This window comes from Muntiacus reevesi, chromosome 2, assembly GCF_963930625.1.
Source record: "Muntiacus reevesi chromosome 2, mMunRee1.1, whole genome shotgun sequence".
In the NCBI taxonomy this organism is placed as follows: domain Eukaryota; kingdom Metazoa; phylum Chordata; class Mammalia; order Artiodactyla; family Cervidae; genus Muntiacus; species Muntiacus reevesi.
In genome coordinates, this window is record NC_089250.1 from 281,732,761 (window position 1) to 281,758,465 (window position 25,705).

General features: G+C 45.1%; 2 pseudogenes; both read right to left on the bottom strand.

Annotated features, from left to right (window-relative positions):
• Positions 1–734: 734 nt before the first annotated feature.
• LOC136161895 (xaa-Arg dipeptidase-like) lies at positions 735–3,163 on the bottom strand (annotated as a pseudogene).
• Positions 3,164–11,824: 8,661 nt separating this feature from the next.
• On the bottom strand, positions 11,825–24,977 carry LOC136161890 (histone-lysine N-methyltransferase PRDM9-like; annotated as a pseudogene).
• Positions 24,978–25,705: the final 728 nt, after the last annotated feature.

Below are 25,705 nucleotides of genomic sequence, written 5' to 3' on the forward strand. Positions count from 1 at the left end.
GCAGGAACAGAAGGGGCCGACAGAGGATGAGATGGTTGGATGGCATCACCGACTCAGTGGACATGAATTTGAGTAAACCCCGGGAGTTGGTGATGGACAGGGAGGCCTGGTGTGCTGGAGTCCATGGAGCTGCAAACAGTTGGACACGACTGAGCGACTGGACTGACTGATGTTTCTATCATATGCTGGAGCAGCAATTGCGTCACACTCGAGTGACTCTGAGGAGATACCCCACGTCCAGGGGCAAAGGAGAAGCCCCAGAAAGATGGTACGAGGGGCGCAGTCACATTCAGAATCAAACCCACACCTGCCAGAGACACTCAGGGGGCTCAAACGCACCCTGTGCACACCAGGACCTAAACCCACACGGAGACTGAGACAGAACTGTGTCTGGGTGTGTCCTGAGGGACACGGGTCAGCAGTGGACTGCCGCAGGAACAGGGGTTCTAGGTGCAGCAGACCTGGGTATGGCATAAGCCCCCTGGGAGAAGTTCACCATTAACCCACCACAGAGCCGCCAGAACGTGCACAGGACTGGGAAACAGACTCCTGGAGGGCACAGCAGAACCTAGTGCACACCAGGACCCAGGAGAAAGGAGCAGTGACCCGCAAGAGACTGACCAGGACGTGCCGTGGGTGTCCAGGAGTCTCTGCTGGAGGCGTGGGTTGGTGGCGGCCTGCTGCAGGTTGGGGCACTGACTGTAGCAGGGCCTGCATGGCATTTTTTGTTTTTTTTTATTCACAGCTTAATGTATTTGTTTTACTGGATACTTTTCACATTCTTTTATCATGATAAAGAAAGTCACACCAGGAAAAACGAATATACTTCTTAGTTTATACTAGCATGGGGCTTAAGGCAGCTTAGAATTCTGTCCCCTAAATTTAATAAACTACTGAGCTTACTCAGGCTGGACAGGCTAGCTTCTGAGGAAAAGCCTGAACAGGGCTGCTGGGTAGAGGGGACCAGTTCCATGACATTAACATTCAAGATAAGCAGACATCACTCCCCTCACCATATTCTTCTAGGGCACCTGGGGCCACCACGCCAAAACCTTACAGGAAGAGTCTAATCCTACCCAGCTACCATTTTCCCTATTACAATAATATGGAATGAGAAATAGCACTTCAATGCCACTTCTCAGAGTAAGTTATATACAAAAAAGAACATTTTCATTTGCTTTCAAACGGTAACGTAAGCTCATTCTTTGCACCTGAGTTTCTAGTTATTTCCCACACCACTTCTGATTAAAAGCCTACTTTTATTATCAATGAAGACAGTCTCTAGACCAAAATAGATACAGATATTCCAAATGAATCTTCCCTAAATTTAGAACGGGAATTTTTAAACAACTTTATAGAACAGTGTTACCAATACCAAAAATATCTTTCATGTGCCCATTATGAATATAAGGCCTGAAATCTCTTGGATCTTTTAAAATACACTCACACACCATATGGCTTTATAAAATATTATCACCAATAAACCATGTGTCATCCAGGTTGTTTATGAAATGCCAGCTCTGAAAGGTTACAATTTCATCAGCCACAGATTTGTGAAATTTTCACCCTAGATATGAGGTGAGGTAATATGTTTTTTCCACATCGTGTCCTCACCTTTCAGGTAAGAGGAATTTGACTCTTTTAAGACTGAAAAACAAGCCATGCCCTCCTCGCTCATTAAAAAAGATTACAGGAAAAAAAATCATCACTTCTTCTGAATGATCTGTAAGTAGCTCCTAAACCCTCCTTTTATTCTACTGCATTTAAAACTCTTCTTCTTGAAGTTTCAATTTGAAGTCCTCTCTGATTCTTTCCAGCAACTCTGGCTTAAAAATAACATCCAGTGCAGTCATTGCCAGAGCTTTGGCTGTTCTCAAAGTGTAGAACTGACCTTCCTGTGATCCTGGAGCTTCAGTGTACTGCTCTGTATGATTCAAGGCATTAGATCCAGTGTGAAAATACAGATGAATCCCGGGAACCACAAAAGAAACGTTTCCAAAATCGGTAGATCCTGAAGGTCCACTGAACATAGCATCTTCTGAAAGGAAGTCTATTCCTAGCTTTTTTCCGTTTTCAACATAAGCTTTCCACAGACTCTTATTGGGAAGAACATTGTAATAATCACGTGCTCCACCATCAATTTCCACTGTGCACCCAGTGGCCAAAGCTGCAGCTCTGAAGCTATCTTCTGCCTTTTTGGTCAAAACTGGAAGCTCTTTCATTGAGGGTGCACGGAAGTAATAGATTAACTCAGAATAAGAGGGGATGATATTGGGTTTTACACCACCATTTTTTATTATACCGTGAACTCTCCAGGCGGGCTTCAGCTGCTGTCTCAACAAGGACAGATTGGTGTACGCGAGGACGGCAGCATCCAAGGCGTTCAGCCCTTCCCAGGGATAGGCGGCGGCGTGAGACGCCTTTCCGTAGAACTTCACAGTCACATCATGTTCAGCAACGTCAGGTAGATAAGCGGCATTCTCTTGGGATGGATGGGCCATAAAAACAACATCAAGATTTTTGAAAGCCTCGGCTTCAATTAAATCAATTTTGCCACCACCATCTTCTTCTGCAGGGGTTCCCAGGACAATCACTAATTCGATTCCACCAGCTCAACCAGGCAGATTTATTGGTCACCAAACACCTTCACCGGCAGAGGCAGCCCGGCGAGGCTCTCCAGGGCCCCCTTCACGCCCAGGGCGGCCGCCGCCCCGACCTCGGCCATCAGGTTGTGGCCGCAGGCGTGCCCGAGGCCGGGCAGCGCGTCGTACTCGCAGAGGAAGCCCAGGTGCAGCGGGCGCGGCGCCGCCCAGCCCCCCGGAGACCCCCACTCGGCGCGGAAGGCCGGGGCCAGCTGGTAGTGCGGCTGCACCGCCCACGCCCCGGCCGGGGCCTCGCTCCAGAAGAAGCGCGTCAGCACGCCGTGGGCCTGATGCTCTCCGTAGGCAGCTCGGGCTCGCTCCAGATGGCGCGGCTCAGGGCCCCCAGGCGCTCGGCCGCCGCGTCGATGCACTCCGCGGCGCGCAGCTTCAGCAGCTCCAGCTCGGAGACACTGGCGCAGGCACCCGCTTCCACCGGCCGCTCCTCTCCGGGCCTCATCGTGCCCACAGCCGCTGGCCGGTCAGCAGCTCTCTCCCTGGACCGCTGGCTGGCTCGCTCCCGGGCCCACCGAGCCTGCGGACCCGCTGGGCATCCGCGGAGGTCGTCGCCGCCGCTCCTGGGAGGCCGGCCCCGAGTCCCCGCCCCGCCTCCAGAGCCTCGCCCGCCGCATGGCATCTTTTGAAGGAGGTCGCCATTATCTTCATCACCTCCACCATAGTTTGGCCTCAGGTCAAAAAACAGAGAGGGAACACAACCTCGCCCTTCAACAGAAAATTGGATTTCCATCAGAGGGCAGACAAACTGAAAACCACAATCACAGAAAACTAACCAATCTGATCACATGGACCACAGCCTTGTCTAACTCAATGAAACTATGAACCATGCTGTGTAGAGCTAGCCAAGACGAACGGGTCAAGGTGGAGATTTCTGACAAAACATGGGCCACTGGAGAAGGGAATGGCAAACCACTTCAGTATTCTTGCTTTGAGAACCCCATGAGCAGTATGAAAAGGCAAACAGATAGGACACTGAAAGATAAGCTCCCCAGGTCGGTAGGTGTGCAATATGCTTCTAGAAATCAGTGGAGAAATAACTCCAGAAAGAATGAAGAGAGAGAGCCAAAGCAAAAGCAACATCCAGTTGTGGATGTGACTGGTGATGGAAGTAAAGTCCGATGCTGTAAAGAGCAGTATAGCATAGGAACCTGGAATGTTAGGTCCATGAATCAAGGCAAATTAGTGGTCAAACAGGAGATGGCAAGAGTGAATATTGATATTTCAGGAATGAGCGAAATAAAATGGACTAGAATGGGTGAATATAATTCAGATGACCATTATGTCTTTTGGGCAAGAATTCCTTAGAAGAAATGCAGTAACCCTGATAGTCAACAAAAGAGTCCGACGGAGTACTTGGATGCAGTCTCAAAAAGGACAGAATGATCTCTGTTCATTTCCAAGGCGAACCATTCAATATCACAGTAATCCAAGTCTATGCCCCAACCAATCAGGCTGAAGAAGCTGAAATTGAATGGTTCTATGAGGACCTACGAGACCTTCAAGAACTAACCCCCAAAAAAGGTGTCCTTTTCATTAAAGGGGACTGGAGTGCAAACGTAGGAAATCAAGAAATATCTGGAGTAACGGGCAAGTTTGGCTTTGGAGTACAGAATGAAGCAGGGCAAATCCTAATAGGATTTTGCCAAAAGAATGCTTTCATCATAGCAAACACCCTCTTCCAACAACACAAGAGAAGACTCTACACATGGCCATCACCAGATGGTCAATACCGAAATCAGGTTGATTATATTCTTTGCAGCCAAAGATGGAGAAGCTCTATACAGTCAGCAAAAAGAAGACTGGGAGCTGACTGTGGCTCAGACCATGAACTCCTTATTGCCAAATTCAGACTTAAATAGACGAAAAATGGAAAAACCACTAGACCATACAGGTATGACCCAAATCAAAACCCTTATGACAATATAGTGGAAGTAACAAATAGATACAAGGGATTATATCTGCTTGAAAGAGTGCCTGAATAACTATGGATGGAGCTTTGTGGCATTGTCCAGGAGGCAGTGATCAAGATCATCCCCAAGAAAAAGAAATGCCAAAAGGCAAAATGGATGTCTGAGGAGGCCTTACAAATAACTCTGAATAGAAGAGAATGAAAGGCAAAGGAGAAAAAGAAAGAGATACCCATTTGAATGGAGAGTTGCAAAGAAGATCAAGGAGAGATAAGAAAGCCTTTCTCAATGATCAGCGCAAAGAAATAGAGGAAAACAATAGAATGGGAAAGATTAGAGATCTCTTCAAGAAAGTTAGAGATACCAAGGGAATATTTCATGCAAAGATGGGCACAATAAAGGACAGGAATGGTAGGGACCTAACAGAAATAGAAGATATTAAGAAGAGATGGCAAGAATACACAGAAAAACTGTACAAAAAAGATCTTCCTGACCCAGATAATCACGATGGTGTGATCACTCACCTAGAGCCAGGCATCCTGGAATGTGAAATCAAGTGGTCCTTAGGGAGCATCACTATGAACAAAGCTAGTGAAGGTGATGAAATTCCAGTTGCGCTCTTTCAAGTCTTAAAAGATGATGCTGTGAAAGTGCTGTGCTCAATGTAGCAGCCAATTTATAAAACTTAGGAGTAGCCACAGGACTGGAAAGGTCAGTTTTCATTCCAGTCCCAAAGAAAGAGAATGCCAAAGAATGCTCAATCTACGGTAAAACTGCACTCATCTCACATGCTGGCAAAATAATGCTCAAAATTTTCCAAGTCAGGCTTCAATGGAGCATGAACCATGAACTTCCAGATGTTCAAGCTGGATTTAGAAAATGCAGAGGAACCAGACATGAAATTGCCAACAACCATTGGATCATCAAAAATGCAAGAGAATTTCAGAAAAAATATTTACTTCTGCTTTATTGACTGTGCCAAAACTTTTGATTGTGTGGATTACAACAATGTGTGGGATATTCTTCAAGAGATGGGAATACCAGACCACCTGACCTGCCTCCTGAGAAATCTGTATGCAGTTTAGGAAGCAACAGTTATAATTGGACATGGTATAACAGACTGGTTCCAATAGGAAAAGTAGTGCGTCAAGGCTATATATTGTCACCCTGCTTATTTAACTTATATGCAGAGTACATCATGAGAAATGCTGGGCTGGATGAAGCACAAGCTGGAATCAAGATTTCTGGGAGAAATTTCAATAACCTCAGCTATGCAGATGACATCACCCTTATGGCAGAAAGTGAAGAAGAACTAAAGAACCTCTTGATGAAAGTGAACGAGGAGAGTGAAAAAGTTGGCTTAAAACTCAACATTCAGAAAGCTAAGATCATGGCATCTGGTCCCATCACTTCATGTCAAGTAGATGGGGAAACAGTGGAAACAGTGGCTGACTTTATAATTTTGGGTTCCAAGGTCACTGTAGATGGTGAGTGCAGCCGTGAAATTCAAGGACGCTTGCTCCTTGGAAGAAAACAACGAAAAGAAAAGAAGAGAAGAATACCTAGACAGCATATTAAAAAGCAGAGACATAACTTTGCTAACAAAGGTCCGTCTAGTCAAAACTATGGTTTTTCATGTATGTATGCGTGTGCGAATTGGACTATAGAGTAGTCATGTATGGCTGTAAGAATTGGACTATAAAGAAAGCTGAGAGCTGAAGAATTGATGCTTTTGAACTGTGGTGCTGGAGAAGACTCTTGAGAGTCCCTTGGACAGCAGAGAGATCCAACCAGTCCATCCTAAAGGAAATCAGTCCTGAATATTCATTGGAAGGACTGATGCTAAAGCTGAACCTCCAATACTTTGGCCACCTGATGTGAGGAACTGACTCATTGGAAAAGACCCTGATGCTGGGAATGATTGAATGCGGGAGGAGAAAAGGGTGACAGAGGATGAGAGGGTTAGACGGCATCACTGATTCCATGGACATGAGTTTGCACAAACTCCAGGAGTTGGTGGTGAACAGGGAGGCCTGGCGTACTACAGTCCATGGGGTCACAAAGAGTCAGACATGACTGAACGACTTGATGGTTTGGGTAGAGGAATTCCTATGGTTAAACTAGGCTCAAGGCAAAGATAGGTTCGAGGAGAAGTACAGAAACTGAGGATGTGGCTGATCATAGGGCTTCTTTAATAAATAGTGACTGCATCGTCAATAGATTGGAGTAGGCTGTATGGCCCTACAACATTTGGGCTTTTTCAGAATTGTGTATAGCCAAGAACTTTTCATTCTACTAGTGTTAAGAATGCTATAGCTAGGAGGATGGTCATAATAACTATTAGAATATTATGAACATTTTGTTAAGGATAGGATTTAAATCTCTGATCATACAGGTTCAAACTTTATGCAATTATCAGGTTCTGCCACCTTAAATAAGGCCTGTTTTTGTGTGGAAATTTTTGCTTATCCATTAAGATAACATTATTCATTATTTGAAGGCCCTTATTTAAAGTTGGCCCTATTTCTCTTGTCCTTTCCTCCTGGGAAAATTGTGTAACAGATGGAAACCGACCTGAATGACTCTGGTCTGAACTCAGATCATGTAGAACTTTAATTGTTGAACAAAACAAACCTCTAATCCTGGTCACACCATTCGGGTGTCCTGATCCAACCTCAAGGTTGTAAACACTGTTGCTAATATGAACTCTAAAATGGGACTGTGCTATTGTCCCTAGGTTACTTGTTCCATTGATCAATTTCTTGGATCAATAAGTGACAATTTGATTTGACTGGGAGGTCTTGGCCTTAAAAGTCACTTGGAGGATCTTTTGTTCTCCAAGGTCACCCCAGTCAAAATCATTAGCTCATTAAAAGTTCTGTTATCCCTTAATGGTTTAACTTTCTTTGGGGGGGCTAATTAATTAAAGTTCAATAGGGTCTTCTCCTCTCATTGGGTTTTTCCCCTGACTTCATGGGAAGGTCAGTTTCACTGATGAGCAGTAAGAGTAAAACCCTTGTGCGGTCATTTATACAAGTCCTTATTTAGAGAACCAATGATTAGGCTACATTTGCACAGTCAGGATACCACGGCTGTTTAATGATTGTCACTGGGCACACAGTGCCTCTAATACTAGTGATGCTAGAGTGATGCTAGTTTTTGGTAAAGAGGCAGGGTTTATGTTTGCCGAGTTCTTTTTCCTCTTTTCATCTTTGCTTGAGTGAATGCCTCTGTTGGGTTAACAGTGCAATTAATAATCTAATATTAGATTATTTTTATTTACTGTTCACCATCAAGGAGTAATACTAGTTGCTGACACAAACTTGTGCAAGGAGTCTTAGGGAGTTTTATTGTTTTCCTCTTCAGGTTTACAAGACCAGAAGCATGGATATACTATGAAGACTTCTCTTCATTTTAGATTATTTTAGGTAATGCTAGTTACTGGCATTGATAGTAGGATAAGGTAAAACATATAATAGATGCTAGTTGTCCAGTGATGATAAAGAGATATTCTACTGGTTGTCCTCCAATTCATGCGAGTGTTAAGAGGTTCGCTACTAGAATTCAGAACAGGCACTGGCTGAATGTGAGAATGTCATGCTTTGCTGTTTGCATGTATGAAGTAATGGCATTAATACTAAGATTAGGATAGAAAAGATTCAGGCTAAATTCTGCCTAGTTTGTCAGGGCTTGATTGTAGGACTGCATATGTAAATAAGAAGTATCATTCTGGCTTGATGTGTGAAGGTGTGTTGAGAGGTTTGCTGGGGTGTAGCTATCTGGGTCTCCTAGTAGGTCAGGTGAAAATAGGACTAGTATTTTTAACCCCCGAACTAGTAGCAAGGCACCCAAGATGTCTTTAAATGTATAATATAGATGAAATGGGATCTTGTCTATATCAGATTAAATTCTACTGAGTTATTTGATCCTGTTTCATGGAGAGATAGTAAGTGGACTATAGTAAGTGCTGCAATAAATGACCTTGTAGAGAAGAGGGACCAACCATGTTACTAATTGGTCATAATGAATTGTTATTACAGAAATTACTTGTGCAAATTTAAATTATGCTGATGAGTAAGGTGATAAGGAAAGAGGAAATAGTGTGATTAGCCCCTTTTGATCTGATACCAATATAGACATTTTTATTTGAATAAGGGAGGTGGTTTTTGGCAAAATATCCTCTCATCAGATTCAGTCTAGAAGGGGGATGCTGACTTTTGGCTGGTTAAGTTTAAATAAGGGGTCAGGCCGTGTATGATAGTAGAAAAGTATCCTTGAATACATTTGAATAGTCGAACTTCAGGTTTTGTGTTACTGCTAGTTTTGAGTGCCAAGATGAAGCCTAGAATATTCAGGGCCAGGGCAGTTATTCTGAGGTAGTAAGGTATGGTTATTTGTGGAACTGCTGTTGGGGGAATATTGTTGGAGATAATAAAGCCAGCAAAAATCCTTCCAACTAGCAGGCATTTAATTGATTGAGAGGGGGATGTTCTTGTTAATGATAATCAGAGTAGAGAATTGAGGCCGTCCTCGTAGCATGAAGAAGACAGTGAGGATGCTGCAGATGGCCGTGAGTGAGCGGGCAGTGTGTGGAGGGGATCAGGCATTGGTATAAGGCATATTCACAGTGTCAATATTTAGGTCTTTAGAGTAGAATCCAGTGAGGAAAGGCATTCCTGTCAATGCTAAGCTGCCAATGGTAAGGGCGGTTTTAGCAAAAGGCGTAGCTTTAAACAGACCTTCTATTTGTCGAATATCTTGTTCATCATTTAGGTTGTGAATAATCTGGATTACATAAATAGAATGGCTTTGAAAAAGGCAAGAGCAGTTTTTTTGGAGTAAGAGGAATGCTGGGTAGAGTTGATTGATGCCAATTGTTACTATCATGAGGCCTAATTGACTGGAGGTGGAGAAAGCAATGATTTTTTTTTTTTTTTTTTTTTTGATATCGTTCTGGGTAATGGCACATATTGCTCTAAATGTTGTGATAGCCCCTAGGCATAATGTAACTGATGGGGTACATTTATAGCTTTCTGTCAGAGGCTAGAGGTGGATGAGTAGGAATATATCTGCTACTACTATTGTGCTTGAGTGGAGTAGGGCTGAGACTGACGTTGGCCCTCTATTGCTGAGGGTAATTATGGGTGTAGCACAAATTGGCAATTTTTCCCGTTGCAGCTAATACTAAACCTAATATAGGGTAATCTGAATTAAGTTGAGCAAGAGAGTTCCAGAGAAACATCTATTCCTGCTTTATTGACTATACCAAAGCCTTTCACTGTGTGGATCATAATAAACTGTGAAAAATTCTGAAAGAGATGGGAATACCTGACCACCTGACCTGCCTCTTGAGAAACCTGTATGCAGGTCAGGAAGCAACTGTTAGAACTGCATATGGAATAACAGACTGGTTCCAAATAGGAAAATAAGTATGTCAAGGCTGTATATTTTCAGCCTGCTTATTTAACTTATATGCAGAGTACATCAAGAGAAATGCTGGGCTGGAGGAAGTACAAACTGGAATCAAGGTTACTGGAAGAAATATCAATAACCTCAGATATGCAGATGACACCACCCTTATGGCAGAAAGTGAAGTAGAACTAAAGAGCCTCTTGATGAAAGTGAACGAGGAGAGTGAAAAAGTTGGTTTAAAACTCAACTTTCAGGATACTAAGATCATGGCATCGGGTCCTATCAGTTCATGGCAAATAGTTGGGGAAACAGTGGAAACAGGGCTCCAAAATCACTGCAGATGGTGATTGCAGCCATGAAATTAAAAGACACTTGCTCCTTGGAAGGAAAGTTATGCGCAAAAAAGACAGCATATTAAAAAGCAGAGACAGCACTTTGCCAAAAAAGGTCCATCTAGTCATGGGTATGGTTTTCTCAGTAGTCATGTATGGATGTGAAAGTTGGAGTATAATGAAAGCTGAGCGCAGAAGAATTGATGCTTTTGAACTGTGGTGTTGGAGAAGACTCTAGAGAGTCCCTTGGACTGCAAGGAGATCCAACCAGTCCCTTTAAAGAAGATCAGTCCTGGATGTTCATTGGAAGGGCTGATGCTGAAGCTGAAACTTCAATACTTTGGCCATCTGATGCGAAGGGCTGACCCATTGGTAAAGACCCTGATGCTGGGAGGGATTGGGGGCAGGAGGAGAAGGGGACGGCAAAGGATGAGATGGTTGGATGGCATCACCAACTCAATGGACATGAGTCTGGGTAAACTCCGGGCATTGGTGATGGACGAGGAGGCCTGGCGTGCTGGGGTTCGTGGGGTCCCAGAAAGTTGGAGACGACTGAGCAGCTGACCTGAGCTGAGGATAAAACTTGCTGTAAGTGTCATGCATTGAAGTTAAGTAAGGGTCATGCTGCTGTTTTAATAAAACCTGTGTCAGCGTAGGGTTTGGAGAGGGGATGGACCCCACTCTAGTGCTCCTGCCTGGAAAATCCCACGAATGAAGGAGCCAGGTAGGGTGTGGGCCATGGGGTCACAAATAATCAGACACGATGGAGTGACTTCACTTTCAGTTTTCTCTTTCATGCATGGGAGAAGGAAATGGCAACCCACTCCAGCGTGTTGCCCGAAGAATCCCAGGGACGGAGGAGCCTGGTGGGCTGCCGTCTATGGGGTTGCACAGAGTCGGACACGACTGAAGCAGCTTGGCAGCAGCAGCAGCGGCAGCACAGGGTTATACAAAACAGATCCACACCCCCCTGGCCCCGCTTTCTCACATCCGCGCCCCGTGCCCTGCATCCCCACATCCACGCAGCGCAAGCCAGCAGTCTGCCTCCTCTTTCCAGTCAGTCTTTGGGCTTCGCTGAGGAGTTTTGGCCCTGGGGAAGGAAATGGCAACCCGCTCCAGGATTCTTGCCTGGAAAATCCCATGGACTGAGGGCCTGGTGGGCTACAGTCCATGTGGCCGCAAAGAGTCGGACACAGCTGAGCGCCTGAGGTGTTATTCAAAAATGCCTCTAGTGCCGCCGTGTTTGCACCTGCCGTCCACACCACCATCCAATGAGCAGGAAGGATGTAATCCCTGCTCCTTCTCAACCAGTAAGTAATTGGAAGAGATTCTTAGTGGTAACAAGAATGAGTATTGTAACAAGGAAAAGGCGTGATTGAAGAATCAGTTAATGTTGCGGTCTGAGTGAACGGATCGTATTGCGAAGTCTATAATTGATCATATGGCAAATAGGGCCACCAGCACACATTATTGAGAAGTAATCTATTTTAGAACTGAATGATAGCTTAAGGGTTTGTCATGACTCACTCACACCCCTGAAAACTTAGGGCTGCTCCCCTGTGTGTGTCCTCTGGTGTGAGATGAGATGGGACTTCTGACTGAAGCTTCGCCCACACTCCCTGCAAACGTAGAGCTTCTCCCCTGTGTGTGTCCTCTGGTGTGAGATGAGATGGGACTTCTGACTGAAGCTTCGCCCACACTCCCCACAAACATAGGGCTTCTCCCCTGTGTGTGTCCTCTTGTGTCTGTTGAGATTGGACTTATCGCTGAAGCTTCGCCCACACTCCCCACAAACATAGGGCTTCTCCCCCTTGTGTGTCCTCTGGTGTGTGATGAGATGGGACTTCTGACTGAAGCTTCGCCCACAATCCCCGCAAACATAGGGCTTCTCCCCTGTGTGCGTCCTCTGGTGTCTGATAAGGACTGACTTAATGGTGAAGCTTCGCCCACACTCCCTGCAAACATAGGGCTTCTCCCCTGTGTGTGTCCTCTGGTGTGTGATGAGGACTGACTTCTGAGAGAAGCTTTGCCCACACTCCCCGCAAACATAGGGCTTCTCCCCTGTATGTGTCCTCTTGTGTGAGATGAGATTTGACTTATCACTGAAGCTTCGCTGAAGAGACTTATCACTGATGAGACTTGACCTGTCCTTGGAGCCTTGCCCACACTCTCCGTACGTGACCCTCATAATCCCTGAGACCCCTGCCCCCGTGAGCAATGTGCCTGTGTCCTCTGGATTCAGCTTCTGGCTTGTGCTGGGCTCGTCTTTCATTCTCTCATGCACCCCAGAAACCCCCATTTGTCCTCCGGGTGAGTAGGAAGAGGCCCTTGAAATCCTCTTCAGCCTTACGCTTTTCAGCAAAGCTTGGGGCCTGTCCTTGGCCTCCTGACCCTCAGGTTTGACGCTCGGGCTGTGTGGATCTGAATATGGCTGATTTTGACTGCCTGGGCAGGGATCCTTTGGTTGGAGGAGGTCTCTTTTAGATGGTCTTAGGAGGGTCTGGGAGGGGTGACTGCGTTGGATGTGTTGACTGAGGAATTTCTGACTGGAGAACGCCAGAGAGCAGGACGCACATGGGTGGATCTTGGGCTTCGGTGCTGCTGAAAGAGGAAGCTTTTGGTCAGGTAGCTGGTTTGCCATGGTCAGGCCCACCCCACTCATCATCTAAGTGTTGACAGTGCACGATCTGTCTCCCATCAAGTACCTTTACAGTCCACTTTCCCGTTCCACTCGTATTCTCTACATCTACAGAAATCCAGGAAGTGGGCGTCAAGGGCCTTTTCTACATATCACCCAGATAGGGACCTTCCAGCTGCATCAGAGGCAGCGTCTCTCCTGATAGAGATGGATCTGCAGGGACTTTCCCTGCGGGTAAGTGTCTGAAAAGTCATGTCACAGTGGCCACAGGTATTTACCCTACTGAGGGATAAGAGTTGATGACATAGGTGAAATCTCCTGAGAGGCTCCCTGTGAGGGGAAAGGGTCTATTAAGTTAGGGGCGCCTGGCCTGGAGCTCTCTGCATATGGGAGGCAGCACAGGGGGTGGTTAGAGCAGGTGTGGCTAAATCTGACTTTGTGGCTCCTTGTTCAAAGAGCAGTCTTTGTGCCGATCTCTGCAGGAAGTGGGTTTGAGACTGGATGAGACCGAACGGCCCAGGTCCCACTGACTACAGGTCTGGCTCCTGCTGCACAAACTGGTTCACAAATTGCTCCTCTTTCAGTTTCCCATAAATCATAAAATAAAGGCATATCCTCTCTCCAGCCTCACCAGTACTCATACCTCATGTATTTCATTCAGGCTTAGTCCACTTAACATGCACTAGGAAACCCTGTTTAAAAATACATGTCCACTCAAACCATTCACACCCTCACTCCCAAGCATCTTCAGCCAGCCCACTCTCCCCTCATGTCTGGCAATGAACTGACCTCTGAGGACACTCCCCGCTGCTGTCTCTTCCCCAAAAGTGAACCAAAGCATAGTCTTAGCACAGAGAACATGCTGCTTGCAGCTGAAAGCCTCGCGGTTGTTCTGTGTCACCCAGGAGGACCCCTGGGGCTTGCGCGTGGACACAGGCCCTGAGGCTTCCGTGTCCCGTCCAGCCTCCTTCCTCTCCCTCTGTGCTTCCTCCAGCGACCCCTGGCATGGCCTCTCTTCCCGGCCCTGGGGCTGCGGCACTGGCTGCTCCCCTGCCTGGAATCCTTCCCCGCAGGTGCTATATCTGCAGAGACCCTGCCGCGCCGTCCTGCACCACACCCCACCCTCTGCTCACGCTGACCCGAGGCACGTTCCCTGCGCTGGTTTTCCTCAGCACCAGCCCCTGTCTGGTATGAAGCCCCTGCTGCCCCAGGGCAGTGGATCTGTCTGTTTCGGGGCGTGGAGCCCCGTCTGGCACAGAGCGTGAACTCACATGACAACAGACTGGAACAGTAACTGAATGCGCATCTCTGTACATGTGTCGCTTAGAAATGGGAGGAACTGAGGAAGAAACAGGTAAATGGGAGAGAGCTGGTAGGTGATAGAAAACTTGGATTTTGCTTCTCAGTCTTTTAGCAGAAGGTGATGCTGCACATTTTTTTGCATGAAATATTAAAAATTAGAACATTTTTAATATAAAATTTTTCTTAACAATCATATGAAAAGAATCAAATTCTGAGGCATTTTAATTACAATTCAACTGACTTTGGACTGGATTGTCCTCTGCTTCGAAATCAGACCTCGGAAGCTCCCAGGATGGGGTGGGGTGCTGGAAGAGGGGAGACACTCACCTCTCCCGGCCGCGAGCTCACTCTTCCCCCTGCTGTTCCGCTTCATGCCAAGGTCCTGACCATACTCGTCCCCGTACCAGACCAGCAGCTCACAACCCGGCCTGACCACCCGGCAGGTTCGGTAGAAGATCTGCCCGTGATACTGGAAGGCCACCAGGTTCTGCTCCTCGTCGTCCCGGGCACAGTTCACATACCTGGGGTCGAGGCCGGGAAATGGAAAGAAACCTCAGGTGATGAGTGCCCTCCACTCTCCGCCTATGCCCAGCTCCTTGCCTTACACCTCTGAGGCTGCCCCTCATGTGGACCCTCTGTTCACACCTTCGACCAGGCCATGTGAATTCCCATGCTTTTCTCTCCTTACCTAAGTAGCCATTTTCCGGAGCCCAGTTCCAGACTCATCTCAACCTGGACTGTCCGTGAGGCTGGTGACCTCCAGCTCCTCTAAACTCTGAATTAAGTTCTCTTTCATCCACAGGACTTGGTGCTCCTTGGCTAGCAAGCAGCTCTCAGCACTCACCCCAGCCTGCCTTCTCTCCCGAGGCTTTCTCCCATCTCCCCACATGTATCCACGTTCCTATTCGCTTGCCTACCCCCTCCCACGGAAACTTGGAGAGAGCTCTGATATAGCTTGAGACACGGAACAGTAATAGTCTGTTCACTCTCTGCCTGCCCTGATGAAAGGAGAGGCCCTCAGAGAATGGCCCTGCTCAGGGCCATGCTGCCCCCCATTCCTTCTGAGGCCTCAGGGCCCACTTCTCACGGGAACCAAGCCTGAGGAGGTTGTTGCCCACAGAGAGTCAAGGTCTCCTGTGTTAGGTCATCCTGGCGTGTTCAGTTACTCAAAGATAGAAAAAGTAAAGTTACTGTTCCTAAAATCAATTGGCTAATGTCTGTTTGCAGTATGTTCTCCAACAGGACATGGGTTGTGTGATCTGCTTCAGTACCGAAGTTCACTGTCTAACCTGAACCATAAAGGGCGTGATAAGTGTCCACTAAGTGAGTTAAAGTGTCCCTGGTGAATCTAGACTCCTCAAGTTGTCCTCAAATCCACCAGTTGTGTTCAGCATATAGACTTGTATTTTGACGGCACATGCCATATTTTTATTCCCTTCTTTCTAGTGTGTTTTGAAATGAAAGAGTATGGTATTGAGGGAAAAGAGGAAGGAAGATGTGAAAGCTGTTGAGGGAGCCGGGTTGAGAAGGAAAGGGGCGTGGGATGGAGGGAGTCTCAATGTCTACACACTGCAGACTCACTGCACTCACCTCATCCAGTTGGCCCAAGACGTGTCCTTTCCATCCACATACTCGTAGCAGTTCCTCCCTTTGGTGATCTGAGGGTCAGAGAAAGACTTACAAGCTTTCCTGTTTTTTTTTTTTTTTTTTTGGTAGGAAGCAATAGAAGAGCTATTTCCTTGTGTAGTCATTGGTGCTTTTCAGCCTGCATGGATTCAACTGCCAGTCGGACCACACGGTAAGCTCCTTACTCATCATTCCAAGTCTGAGTCCCTTGATTCATTGAAGGCAAGGGCTCCACAAGGGAGGAGTCACTTCTGTGTATCTCTACACTGTGCTCCCACCTCTCCTCTGACCTTAGAGAGAGGTCTAAGTGTCTGTACACTGTGTTCCCACCTCTCCTCTAACCTTTAGATAGATGACATGAGTGTCTGTACACTGTGGTCCCACCTATCCTCTGACATTTAGATGGAAGTCCTGTGGTCACGCCCACGGCACACAGTACACAGGGCTGACTGTGTCATTGACAACCATGTTATCACCATCTGCATCCTCATATGTAGACATGAAATACCCACCACCACGTACAAGTGATTAGAGGCCAGAGGACAGGGAAACGGGTGCTTCTCACCAGCCAGGCGTATCCACTGTTGGCGGCCTCTTCATCGTCTGTGATCTGGCCCTCATAGGGGCCAAAGTGCAGGCCCAGCAGCAGATCGGACGCCTCGTTCCACACTCCAAGCCCAGCGTCAGGAAGCCCGACAGTCTGATGCTTAACCCAGGGGGCAGCGTGAGGACTGAGCGATTGGCATGCCCCTTTTCCACTGCACAGTCCTTTACAAATGTTGGGGGCCCATGAGCAGCACAGCTGTCGATGAAGAAGTTCTGACACTCCTCACAATCTGGAGGTGAGAACAGGGATGAGAGGAGGTACAGTGATGTTTCTGGTCGTAAAGACCTTCATAAAGAACTAGGGCATTCATGGCATTTGGCCTCGATCCTGCACCCCAAGTCATAGAGGAAGGGGATGGCCGGTGGACTAAATGGTGAGGTGAGGTTAGTGGACCAAGGCCTCATTGCCCCTTCTCCGTGAGTGGGCCAGCGGGGTCACTCACAGAGGTAGTCGTCATCCTGGGGCTCGCTGACCTCTTGGTACACGTGGCCCTTTCTTTCCCGTAGACTGTACCTCTTCACTCCAGTCTCCTTTCTTCTGAGTTCTAAGATGGACAACAGAAGCTAAGCAAGGCTGGTTAGTCCCATTTTATCAGAAAGTGTGAGATCTCCTACCTGTCCATCTCTACACTTTGTTAAAATTTTCTTATATGTATTTTTCAAACTTTTACTTTCGTAATTTTATGTTTTCATGTTCCATTATTTATTTCTCGGCCAGACTGCATTGCTTGTGGGATCTTAGTTCCGTGACCAGGAATGGAACTAACACCTCCTGCAGTGGAAGCGTGGAGTCTTAACCTCTTAACCACCAGGGAGTCCCTTCTCTCTATTTTCTTTCTTCTCCCTTTAAATACAGTTTCAAGAGACTGAGGCTCCACTGACCACAGATGCCCAGTTCAGTGATAGCTTCCTGCACTTCCCATTAGTAGGTTTAACTTCCCAACCTTCCGACTTAGGTAATAGTTCATCGACACATCTACTCAGAAAATATGTGTTAAGCGCACATGACAAGTAAGACATTGAGCAGAGGTCTGGGCATGAACACTAACAAAGCATGGTTCCTCTTATCACAGTTGCATTTATTGAACTACTTGTAGGTGTCAGACTTTTGCATTTAATGTAAGGTTTTCAAGCACTGTATGAGTCATGTATCCTTATCCTCACTTTACAGATAGCATTCAGGATCTCAGAAATTGTATAAGATTTTCCCAAGGCCCCAGTGCTAACTTCATGTCTCAGATCAGTCCAGCTTAAACCCCGCCTACCCAAAGTCCCTGCCACACACCTAGGCCATGCTTATTAGTTTTTCTACAGGAATTAGAGGAACTAATTAGAGGAATTCCCCAAATTTCTCTTACCGACTTTTTGTCTGGGGTGCTGTCCAGGGGTCCTTGCTTTTCTGTGATGGGGCACTGGATTCTGAGCCTGCTTGGAGCCACTTGTCTTCAGCGATTCTGCTGCTCCCGGCAATTCCTTCAAACTAGATTCATTACTTAATGGTGCCCTGGACATTCTCTTCCATGTGAGTAAAAGACAACATGCATTTCTTTAGTTCTTTAGGACTTTATGAAGTGTTTTCACATGCATGACTTTAGTTAATACTTTGACAATTCTTGGAAATACCTGATATGGGGGGAAGGGGTCTGAACACTGGAGTGTAAAATAAGGACCTACGTGGATAGTGAATCAAAACTAGAATTCATATCTTAAGGTTCTTCCCCTTCAACTTTCTGCATAAATGTGAGAGCAAGGCAGGGAGAAAAGCTGGAGGTCAGGGAAAGAAGAGGGTAAGGGCTGGTAGAGAGATCCTGAGGGTTTCTCTTAATAGTGGCCCTTTGACGGACGAGGACGTATGGAAAATTACAGAGGGGACAAAACACATGTGGAAAACAAGGTGACAAAGCAGTGAGATTAAGAGGAGAAAAGACGATCGGCCGAATCACATTTAGACAAGAAAGAAAATGAGATGAAAGCTGCAGGTTGCCATGTCCTAGCGACAATGTTTGGAATTAAAGTAGCCGGTCTCGTCAATTCTCCTCGAACAAGGCTGTATGACTAGCTGGTTCTACTCAGTTTCCTGATCCATGAATTGGTATACAGGCTAATTCTTAATATTATAGTGGACATGAAATTTAATAACCTTCAACAAATTGTTGTGTGAAGTATTTACTACAGTAAGAACGTGAACGTACATCCCTTACGTATCAATTTATTCCCTAAACTGCCACTATATTTAAAGTGCAACTCACAGATACTATCTTCAGCATCCTTTGACCTTTCTACTCCTAGATGAATGCTTAAATGTGGAGTCACTCACTCACGAACCATTCAGGGGGCACTTAGGGGCTTTGAGGTGGGCCTGGACTTCTGAGAACTAATGGGTGTGGGCTAGGATCTCAAACCTCACAACACAGGGGCAGGCTAAACAAATGATTACAAACAGGAGAGTTGCTAATTAGAGCTCAGTGGAAGGAGTTGTTACTCCCTCCTACAAGAATGAGCATTTGAAATGATGCCCAGATGATGAGTTTCTACTCAAAAGCAGGTAATCTATGTGAAGTCCTTCTGTTATTTTCTTATTTGTTGCTTTTCAGTCATAAACTTGAGGCTTATCAGGGTTGCAAGTTGCTTCCTCATATTGGAGTGGGAGGCTCTGAGGTAGGGATCCTGTCTCCTTCTTCATCTTGGACTGTCCACTCTACAAACTGCCCAGCATATCTTTAAGCTTCTTCATCTTGGACTGTCCACTCTACAAACTGCCCAGCATGTCCTTAAGCTTCCCTTATTCAGATGTCTTAGCATATGCCTCCCTAGCAAAGCACAAAAAACTGAGGTTGAAAACATGTCTCAGATGAGTGATATAAAGATGTATGAATAAGCTTCATAGAACTATGGAAGTTTTAATCAGTTTGTAAGGTGTTTAGAGAACGTGCATTGGTTTACATTACACTACCAGTGATACTGTGGTCTCAGGTATATAATCAAATGTTTCTTACCTTTTTTTTTTTTTTGTATCTATAATGGTGATAGCTCTATACCTACTTATAGGTACTGTAGGATTGATTTAAGGTTTAAGCAAGTTTATTCACATAAAATACTTGAAGTCTAAAATATTATGAAAATAATGTAACAACAGAACAACCTACTACTGCTGTTGTTCTTACTAACTGCAAAGATGGTGATGATATCAGACATTGTGCTAAAGACTCAGGACAGGAAGGCAGCGGTCTCCAGGATCTCTGTGTTTTCTGCTATTCTCACCTGTGACTCGATCCATGAGGAGGTTATTTTGGCAACAGGATTTGGGAAATACTCACTTTCTGGTGTTTACTGTGCTCCACTCTGAAGGGCATCGAAGAAGGTTTACCTAGAAAACGATGAGAATCAGTGTTTTGGTTGGGAAATGTTTCCAAACTCTGGGTATTCTAATTAAGGACACATAATTCTAAGCCAGAGAGTGACAAAGACAATGATTACCAAAGGAGGAATGGAAAATGATTTCTGTATCATCAACTCCCATGGTTCCACTGGGAGTATTACATAGTTTTCTTAAAATTAAAAAAATATATGAAACTTCATCCGTGCCTCATCTGATTTTCATAAAATATCTAATAAATTTAATAGTCTTTCATGACAAAAGTTCTCAACAATGTAGGAATAGGAGGAAGTGACTGCAATATAATAAAGGTCATATATTGAAAGTCTACCTCTAACATCATAGTCATCAGTGATAAAGATCAAGAAGAAAAGCCAAGGATGCCCGTTATCAAATTTCTGTTCACCATAATATTAGAACTCCTAGCCAGCGCTGTAGGTTAGAAATGGAAACAAAAGGCTTCCATTTGGAAAGAAAGAAGTAAAATTCTGTCTGCTCACAGGGGCATGGTTTTATGTGCAGAAAAATCTTTAAATCCACACACACAAAATTCCTGCAGAGAAAGTTGCAAGGTACAAAATCAACACTCAAATATCTTTCCATGCATGAAGAATGACCATTTCACAAAGGAAAATAAGAAAACAATACTATTTATTTTTTATTTTTTTAAAGCTATATTCAAGAGCTAAATTATAAAAAAATATTTATTTTTATTTCTTTGTTTTTTCCATGACTTTTGTTGTGGCATGTGGGATCTAGTTCCCTGACTAGGGACTGAACGCAAGTTCTCTGCATTGGGAGTGTGGAGTCCTAGCCACTGGTCAAAGAATCTTATTTATAATAGCATTGAGAAGAATGAAGTAATTAGGAATAAACTTAAGGAGATGAAAGACTCATATGTTGAAAACTACAAAATATTGCTGAAAGGAATCTAACATAAATAATCGATAGGTGTCTCATGTTTATGGATTTAGAGGCTTAATATTATTAAGCTGTTCATACTACCCAAAGCAATTTAAACATTCAATGCAATTCCTATTAAAATCCCAATGGAATTTTTTTCAGATATAGAAAATCCATCCAACAGTTAACACGGAATCTCAGAGCACCCCAAACTGGCAAAGCAATCTTAGAAAGAACAGGAAAGCTGGAGGCCTCTGATTTCAGAACACACTACAAAGGTACAGGAGACAAAAGAGTGTGGATTTGACAAAACATGTGTGCTTAGCTGCTCAGTCTTCTTGACTTTCTGTGACCTTTTGGACTGTAGCCCTCCAGGCTCCTCTGTCCAGGGGATTTCTCAGGCAAGAATACTGGACAGGGTTGCCATTGCCTTCTCCAGGGGATCTTCTTAACTCGTGGATTGAACCCACATCTCCTGTGTCTCCTGCACTGAAGGCAGATTCTTCACCTGCTGAGCCACTGAGGAAGCTGGCTGGCATAAAGACAGATATGTCAATCAATGGAACAGAATAGACAGCCAGAAATCAACTCTTGGATACATGGTCTAATGATCTTCATCTAGCGTGTCAAGATAATGGGGAAAGCTTAATCCCTATAATGAATGGTGCTGGGGAAACAAAATAACCATATGCAAAGTAACGAACATCTTACATCTTGAAGAAAAATCAACTCAGAATGGATTAAAGACATTTATGCAATTCTTGATAAGACCCTTAGAAGACAACAAGGGTGAAGCTTCACGACACTGATTCAGCAATGATTTCTTAGATATGGTGCCAAGTGCACAAGTATTAGTAACAAAGTAAAAATAGAGAAATGAGATTAATCTTAAAACCTCTGTGCAGCAAAGGACACTGAACAGAGTTGAAAAGGCCACCGACATGATGGTAGAAAATATTTATAAAATCTGCACCTGATAAGGGGTTATTAAGCATACACCAGTTTGAAGGCTACCTATAAGCCAGGAAGAAAATCTGATGGACCATGATGGCACCTTGATATCAAATTTCCATGTTCCAGGATTGTAAGAAAACAAATTTCTGTGGTTTAAGGAATGCAGTCTGTTTTGTTATGGCAGTCTGCGCTGACTAACAGTGAGAGAAGGAATTGAATAGACAATTCTCCAGAGAAAATACACAATGGCCAACAAATATATGAAAAGATTCTCAATATTACTAATCGGTATGGAAATACAAATTGAAACCTTCTGGGATGGGCAATATGTATAAGAAGACAATAACAAGTTTGGTAAGGATATGGAGAAATTGGAACCCTTATACACTATTGTTGGCAATGTAAAATGTTGCAAGCTTTCTAGAAAAGACTATGGAGTTTCCACAGAAAATTAGAAGTGCTGTATGATCTAGCAATCCAAGTCAAGAGTGGGTTTCCGTAAAAAATTGAAAGCAAGATAATGAGTAAATAGTGGGCACATGTATAGTCATTGCCGCATTATTCCCAATGGGCAAGATGTGTGAGCATTCTAAATGTTCATTGGTGGATAAAAGATAAAGATTATATATAAGATATATGTTATAGCTCTTATATCCACATGCACACAACGGAATGTTTTGAAGCCTTAAAAAAGATTTCTGTCATATGCTACATGGATGGGCCTTGATGATATTATACTAAGTGAAATGAACCAATCAAAAAAGACAAATATGGCCTGATTCCACTTCTCTGAGGTATCTAAATTAAATCCATGGAAACAGAAAATATAATCGTGGTTGCCAAGGGCTATGAGGAGGAAGGATTGGAGAATTGTTCCTCAGTGGATTAGGGCTTCAGTCACACAAGATGTAACACTTCTACAAATTTGTTGTACAACAATGTGTATATATAATCCCGGTGTCTCAGGGGTAAAAAGTCCACCTGCAACGCAGGAGATGCAACAGATGCAGGCTCAATCCCGGCGTTGGGAAGATCACCTGGAGCAGGACATGGCAACCCACCCCAATATTCTTGCCTAGAGAATCCCATGGACAGAGGAGCCTGGTGGGCTCCAATCTATGGGTACGCAGAGTCAGCCATGACTGAGCGATTAGCACTGTGGCCACTAACACTAACGTGTACATAGTTAGCAGCGGTGTGCCATACACTCAGAAACTGTTAAAAAGGTAAATAAAGACGAGCAGGCGTATGGTGAACCGAGGCGTATGTATTCCCTAAGAATCTCTCCTTTTGTCAAAACCTTTGCAGACAACCAAATGTTTGGTTTTCATGTCCCTTTCACTAGTTTTAATAACCTAAGGGAACAGAGGGACGTCCCTGGTGCACAGTGGATGAGAATCTGCCTGCCAGTGCAGAGGATACAGGTTCGATGGCTGGTCCAGGGAGATGCCACTTTCTGCGGGGCAGCTAAGCCTGTGTGTCAGAAACTCCAGAGCCTGCACGTGCTCTGCAACGAGAAGACAGTCACCGCAACCAGAGAAAGGCCGTGCACAGGAACCAAGACCCAGTGCAGCCAAAACTAAATAAGTAATTTTTTAATATCTGGGAGAACAGAAATCCATAGATGGAGAATCATAGAACTATCTAAATTGTTTCTCCAGTCTAGGCAGATTAACTCTTCTAAACTGAGCAGCAGAAGAGGAAGTGAGCTGCTCACTTCTATTTTATAATAGGTGTACTTCATTTTATTTACCTGATGCCATCTCTGGTCAGTGAAATGTGGGAAAGATCATGGAGAATAAATAGTTCTCTCAAACCCTTTCCCAGAATCAAAATAAAGAATTAGTTTAACCTTAGGGTAAGAAGATCATGAGTTTTATTTTATATACATATATACATAATGTATCTTGACATAATATGTTAATCATTTCCTCTTTGAAGAGATTTAATCCAATAACCAATAACCAATCTGTTTGGTGAATTTATTTCTAAAGGATCTTTAACTGCCTTTCACTAAGAATGTTTAGCAAAAATAATTCTTTTTAAAAATAATGATAAATATTAACCATAAAACTTTTGAGAATTACACTGGAAAACCTATACATTCATCTTCATTCAGGCTAATGTCAATATTCAGCCACAGCCACTTGGGAATGGTGAAAATTATGTTTTCCTTGCTACTGGCTGAGATGTAGTTGAGACCTAAGCCCAGGCTGGTTTCAGGAAGACACGTCCACACCCTCCTGGCCTCTCACCTTGCTGCCTTGGTGTCCATTCTTCATCAGAATCCTCAGTGTCATCTCCCTGGGGCTTGATGGCTTGCCTGCGGGGATGCATGAAATCTGGTCGAGTGGCTCTGAAACCTGGAAAGAAGCAAAACATTTGTTCTAAGAAGGGGAAACAAAGCATAGAAGCAATGGAAAGTGTCACAGAGTCAGGGAATCTGTGGGATGTGCTGGGAGAATATAGAACAAGGCAAGAGGTGAGCTCTGCACTGCAGGTCACCCTCCCTCTGGTACAGAACTGCAAACATTTCCTCCAGGTTTGTCTCCACACAAAAGGGAACTGTGAGCAGGTGAAGCCACCTAAGAGCGGGCCAAGTGAACCCTGAGGGTGAAGACCTGTTTCATGTTTCCCAGGCTCACACGCACCCAGCACTTCCTGTTACCTATAGCAATCAGCGCTTCGTAGTTTCTTTTCACATTCCTATATCGGATTTTTTCCCATTCTCCCATCTCTTCCCATTCCTCCTTGGAGAAGAATACGGAGATGTCTTTGAAAGCATCTTTGGCCTAAGGAAAATAATAGATTTCATCAGTGATTTACCAATCTAAGTCAGACCTTAGCGCTGAGCCTTCTCCTCCACCTTTTGTGCAGGGAGAAGCCTGAAGCTCCTGGATGGTCTGTGTGAGACAGGGATGAAGACTTTCCTTCCCGACTGTGTCCTCCTTAACTGAACAAACTGAGCATTTCCCTAGCTCTCCCTGGACACAGAGCAGTTGAGAAGCTAGTGTCCTGTTTTGTCCCACTCCACCCCACCATCTCAGACAGGACCAGGTATTCCCATCCTGTGTACAGTCACAGGGACTTTCACTCAGCTTTCAAGGCAAGCAGTCTGTGGTGCTTCAGGGACCAGCGCCATGTCCTTCCTATAGAGCTGACTTTGAGCCCAGCTTTGCCGACTCCACCGCTCACCGTGGGCTTCCGCTCTGTTCTCCCGGCATTTCCCTCAGTGCTCTCCTCTGGAGACCTGTTCGGCCTCATGGCCATTGGAGTGCTCAAGGCCAAAGTGCCTGTGGAAGAAAAAGGTGCTGAGATACCCCAGACCAGTGTCCAGAGCCTGAGCTGCCTGCCTTGGGTGGAGTGTCCAGGGCAGTAAGGCGAGGGGAAAGTCAGGGTGAGGGTATTGGTGGGATGGACGGATCCTGACTAGATATGACAGATCAGCCTAATATGAACTAGATTTGGTTTCTTTGGTTCCCCTACAATTCAACCCCTCTGAGGGAAGGCACTGGGAGGGATGTGTCTGTGGGTGACGGAGGGATTCTCGAGGAGACCCGGAAACCCCTAACTGCTGTAATGGGGTCAGGCTGAAATCAGGGCTCTGTTCCAGTGAAGCAGAGGGAATGTTTCTCCAAGAAGGGTTTTGAGGATCTCCTCCTGGGGACTCAGAAAAATCTGGGCAATACGTAGGTTCTACGTCTAAGGGAGAAGTCGCTCGGCTTGAGGAGATCTGGGTCCCACGGGCTGAAGTAACTGGGGTCCTCAGACAGAGGGGACTGGGGATCTTATGTCTGATGTAAAATGCGCACGGTGAGAAAACTTGGGATCTGTGAGGCTGAGGAAATCGGGGGTTTCTTATTAAGGGACTTTAGGGCTCCAATAGGGAGGACAGTTAGGGTCTTGAGGAGGAAGAGGTTTAAGAGCTCCCAGGCGGAGGTATTCAGGGTCTCCGAGGTTTAGGAAATTTGGTCTCCTTGCGGGTGGTATTT